We start from the raw sequence: 5726 nt of genomic DNA, 5'->3' as shown, positions 1-5726 counted from the left end.
CCGATGTAAGCCTCTTGTATTTGTGATGGTGTTATGTCAGGGTTCCCACAAGTTATGCAGAATATGAGATCTCAACATTTAACAAAAATGGAAGGAAAATTGCATTATTTTACACTTCTCATCTTCATACAGAAGCCACCACACTGATGACCTGCTACTTAGCATTTATTTATATTAAAATTGTTTAAGGATGTCCTGGAATAACGGGTCTGATTTTGTGTTGTGTAAAAGCACCACAGATGAGGATTCCCAGTTGAGGTAATGTATTCGGTCTACAATGTAAACGGTGCGATAACTGGACTTGTTCTTGAACATGTATTTTCACCATTGAAGATATGCTAAGCATAACAGCGTAGAGCTCAAGAGCCTGGTGTTAGATAGGAGAGTGGAGGGCAGCGATCCAGGAGTCCCGAGTTGATGTTTGCTAGACCGCACTCTCGCATCGGTATGAGAACGTTGAACTGTGAAGACCATTACGTGCATCATTCCCTTGAAGGCAACCGGCATTCCGGTAATGTTTCTTAAAGCGACAGAACACTAGACCACAATACATTGGTACAATGGCAAGTTCAAGCATTATTAACCATGATGCACTGATGGTCGACCAGTGTGTCGACCCCATAATTGCAGCATTAACTGGTCAGATTCCGACTGGAGACCTGTGTTGCATGACCTTACCCCTCTCTTCCCCCAATGTCTGGTCTCTACTATACTAAATAAAGCAAAACCTAAATGAATAAACGTTTTTGGTCCAAACCTTAACCTGGCAAAAGTAAGCCGGAGCATGTAAGATTTAAGTTATGTATAAATTGCACTGCTCTAGTAACTGGAGCTCATGCAAACCTCAGTTGATTTTATCATTGTCTCAAGGTTTTTATAGTTGTCTTCACCATTTGGAAGACTACAGTAGTGTTTATCCAGAGCTTTAAATACTGTAGTGAGATGGGCCTAAAGATGTCGTCCAAGTAGTACAAGGTTGTAAGCTAAGTTGGGTGCCAGATTGCCTTCTCTTCTGAAAACAAGTTGCAACAATTGTCATACTTGTATTCAATTTCTTGTCAAGTGAAGGCCTTCCATGTGCCTAGTCTGAGGATCTGGTGATCATCACATTCCTTTTCTGGGCATGCTATAATAGGCAAACATTTGGTGAAAATGGCAGATCTACAAGCTTGCGATATGTTGCCGACTTGTAGCTCTGATATTTTCAGCAAAGATTCGATGTGGTGGGAAAAAAAGGATGGATAGACCCCCAAGGGACCCCAGTCAAAAAGGTATACAGGGTTTAAGTGATTAAAGTAGATTATGTATTATAGCCTTCAGATATACAGTATATAGGATACATGATTACATCTTGGGTAAATCAAAAATGTATTCCAAATTAAAGCCATGGTTTGAATTTTCTCTACAGCAATGATGATTATAGCCATCGTGAAGAAAATAATTTATTAAAAAATAAAAAATTGAAATGTCGGTTTCCTTACAATATATGAGTAATCTAAAAGGCAACACTTTTTTATTATATTCTATTTTATTCGTAACTATATTAGACATTTTTAATGTAGTAGAAATATCTATGAGCTCAAATGTAATGTGCCCTGGCCATCAGTAGGCTACTGTAGTAATGGAGACTGATCTCAATACCACTTTTTGATTGTCTGTACTTGGACGTGACACTTTCTTGGACTTCAGACTTTTCAGGATTTTTCTTTGAGACCAGTCAAGTGCCCAACAGTAGAGCAATCAGGGTTGTGTATATGTTGTCTGAAATAAACTGTTGATTAAATTACGAATTCACCCATTACCTATCTTCATATAATTGGTCCTCACTAATGCTCATGATAAAATGGTACCATTTTTTTCCTACTGTTTCTCATAGGAGGGCTGTTGTAGACACTTTTTCTTTTATGCAAGTACAATGACTTCCATTATAGCATGCTAACTTTCCAGCAATAGTAAGCCTGCATTTTCTATTAGCTTGGATTCCTCATCGATGATGTCACTGGTGGGTTTCTTGAATCCGTGTACGTAGCGTTCAATTGATATCCGTTCTCAAATCCCAAAATCGAAAATCGGAAATTGTCCGTTCAGTTTATATCCGTTCTTAAGTCCCAAAATCGAAAATAAGAAATTGGCTTCATCTCATGAATGGAAAACGGAAATTGACCCGTTTTTTAATTTAATTTTTTTGTTAAACACAATTTTTGCCAAGATATCAAGTATTACTTTACAAGCCCGTATCTTGCGTTCAGTCTATTATTCAATGTGAAATCAAAAATCAAAAATCGAAAATTGGCTTGATTTTCAATTTTAGCCTTTCATCTACATGAATGGAAAACGGAAAATTACCTGTTTTTTAATTATCGATCATTCATATGCATTATTATACAAAGTTACGGATAGGGAGGGGGCGGAGCCGAGACTCCACCCCCTCCCTACGCGCCATCTTGGTGAGGTCCGGTTCGGTCCAGCAGCACCGTGTTAGCTCCGGCTAAGTGTAACACTGTAAACAAACACATAGCAGCTACTTTAGCTAGTCACTGCTAGAACATTTTACGCAGATTAAGAGGAAACAATACGAGGAGAAGATTACATTTATCGGTATCGATCCGTATAAGCTTGTTACGAGTGAGTTTAGTGTCAATAAGGATCTTTATCCGCCGGGCCATACATTATCCGGATATTGTATGATTATTATTTAGTGTTTACACGCAGTGCCTACTACACTATGGACCAGTTGATGGCCTACAACAGCCTTGAGGCTCAATCTTATTTGTGCAAGGGTAAGTAAGTTTGTTTTTATTATTTTGTTTTATCGTTTGACAGGTAATGTTGGTGAACTGTAGAAGTGCTGTGCAAGTCTGTGTGTTAGCGTGGCTACTGTTAGCCTTGGATCAAGACTATCGTAGATTTATTTTATCTGAGTCAGACTTGATCAAATACAACTAATATATAGTCTTGATCCAAGGCTAAGCTTTTTTAGCCCTGGCGTTAGTGAGTTCTCTCTAACTTAGAGAGAACTCTAACGCTGGACTAAGCTACTGTGTGCCCAAAAGAAGTCAGACGTAAACAAAGCCCAAATATGGGCCTTATTAATGACCCAAAATAATTCATGAAAGTCGAGTCTGTCCATTGTGGCTGGCATGCAGATAGTCAAGCTTTGTTCTTTGAGAGTTTCATAGGGGGAAAAACACAAGTAAAAAGTACTAGCCTGGTTACCCAGCACTTTTCATACAGTCAGTGGCTGGTCTTACAAGCAGGGTCTTACAAGACTGGGTCAAAATGTACCACAACCAGGGTCGGTAACACCACAGCATTCTAACTAGATATAATTACAATTACGATCAGGGGTCTTCAACGTTTTCAGGCCAAGGACCCCTTGGCTGAGAGCGAGATAAAGCAGGGACCCCCATTATATTGTATAGAATATTTCTTTTTTCATAGATTTCATAGGCAGCTTCATAGACTTGTTCCACAGCACTATCATGTTGGATTCATGTTAATGTGTATTTCCAAACATTTAATCATGCACTTAAACAACACTTATACCTGACCTTTCACTCTGTACTTAGCCTGCTCTTTTTCCCCGCTATACTAAACCACTTTGCCGAAAATAGCAGATCTACAAACGCACAACGCCTTTGGCTAAAGTTCCTCTCAGAATAGGGATACTTGGTTGAAGTGGTTTATGTAAAAATCACACAAAGATTTGGCGGACCCCCTGTAGTAACTCTGAGGACCCCCTAGGGGTCCCGGACCCCCTGTTGAAGACCTCTGCTTTAGATATTATTTGATTTTTTTGTTGCACGCATGCAGTGTTGTCCTATGTAAGCTGAAGACAATAATACCCTAGCGGTCTGTTCTATCACAGTAATATCACTGTTTACTCTATTCTCAGGTGCTGCACTCAGCAACCGAGGGAGAAGCCAACCTCTCCCTGGATCATGGCCCCAGAGCACAGCACACTGGGGCGGTGCTTGACGCACACTGTGACTGCAAGTCTGGACTGTGTGAGGTCTGGTCCCGTGTAGGTGCTGCGCTGCAAGAGTCCAGAGGAAAGACACAGTAGAACCTTACTCTAGGTGCTTGTGGCCCACTTCAGCGACTGAGTCAAAGCGTGGTAACGTGAGTTGTGTATTTTAAATTGAGCATATTGTTCTAATTCATTAGAACCAGGGTCAGTGAAACCACAGCATTTTAACTAGATAATGACAATGCTTTATGTATTATTTGATTGAAGCATGGAGTGTTCTCTTATTTAAGCAGAAGAAAATGATCTAAAAGTTAAATGATATCCTACCGGTCTGTACTATCACAGTAATATTCCCTGTTTATTTTATTCTCAGGTGTTTTTGACCCATCTGCAAGTAATAACCTGAAACACCTCCAAGGAGTCTAATTAAGACCATCTGCACTCCAGGCAGCTCCCAACACAGCGTGTAGCAGCAGGACCCTCGCTACAAGAAGAGTCACTCCAGGCAAGGCAGCATGACGCTGGCCACCAACAGAGCCGTGCCTACTGCTCAAAAGCCCAGCAGTTTGATCAGCGTCACCACCAGCGTCCATCAGATTTTCCTGGAGACTGTGTACTGTACTGGTTGGCAGAGGATTCAACATTGCAGATAGTGTAGGATCTGTCATGGCATGATTAGTCACACTAGCCTTTACAAAAGGGGGAAAAACAGCTATATTAATCTAAACTAATATTATACTTTACTATATGCTATATTATACTACTATATTGTGAACTCTCTATACATACATACTGTATATCTCTACATATCTACTATTTTAATGTGCTTCACCAAAACGAAAAATGTACTAATCTTTGTGCAGTAGTAGCCTCGTGAAGAGGATTCAAGCTCTTAAAAGAGATGACTTCAAGAGCTTGCACTTAAATTGTGAATAAAATGTTTTATTGAATGCCATTATTTGCCTTGCATATTCTGTAATCTGTAGCCTACTATTGATAAATGTCCTACTTGGCTTAAATTAAGCAGTTGTTTTTATGAGTGATGTTTAGATTAGATTTAGTTTCAACTTTATTGTCACTGCACAGAGTACAAGCACTACTGAGACAAAAAAATGCAGTTTCGCATCTACAGCTGAGTTACAGTGTGTCATGTCCAAGGAGGAAGAAACTGCAGGAGATTCTTCTTACTGAGAAAGTGGCTGAGAACAAGAGAATCATGTGTTATCACTATAATCAATGCAATGGTTCTCATACTTTTCCATGTCAAGGACCCCCAAATTAATATGTATTAGCCCCATCTGAAAATATTTTGTCCCAGGGACCCCCATACTATGTTTGTGTTGTAAAATGTTTCAAAAACATTCAAATTCTTCTGAAAATAGCCGATCTACAAGCTCACAACACATCACATTGAGACGACTCAGACGAGGAGCATGGAGTTTGGTTATATTTCAAATAGCCAATGTACAGGGAGGTGCTTAAAACAGATGTTGATGCTACGTATATATTAAGGACCCCTGGGGGGTCCCTGAACCCCACGTTGAGAACAATTAGTGTATGTATAATACAGGGCTCTTCAACAGGGGGTCAGGGACCCCTAGGGATCCTCAGAGTTACAGGGGGCCGCCTAATCTTTGTGTATTCTGGAGGGAACTTTAGGGAAAATAGCCGATCTACAAGCTTGTAGATCTGCTATTTATAGGCAATGAGGTTTGGTGTAGATGGGGGGGGGGGCAGACCAAGTGAAAGGTCAAGT

General features: G+C 40.0%; 1 long non-coding RNA gene across 1 annotated transcript; it reads left to right on the top strand.

Annotated features, from left to right (window-relative positions):
• Positions 1–2101: 2101 nt before the first annotated feature.
• Positions 2102–4993, top strand: LOC311043594. The gene is made up of 3 exons (XR_014600619.1): positions 2102–2780; positions 3896–4122; positions 4344–4993. It is a non-coding gene; the product is annotated as an uncharacterized lncRNA (long non-coding RNA).
• The last annotated feature ends 733 nt before the right edge of the window (positions 4994–5726 follow it).

This window comes from Gymnoscopelus microlampas, assembly GCF_963454915.1.
Source record: "Gymnoscopelus microlampas genome assembly, chromosome: 4".
In the NCBI taxonomy this organism is placed as follows: domain Eukaryota; kingdom Metazoa; phylum Chordata; class Actinopteri; order Myctophiformes; family Myctophidae; genus Gymnoscopelus; species Gymnoscopelus microlampas.
This window is presented reverse-complemented; position numbering and strand designations above follow the sequence as displayed.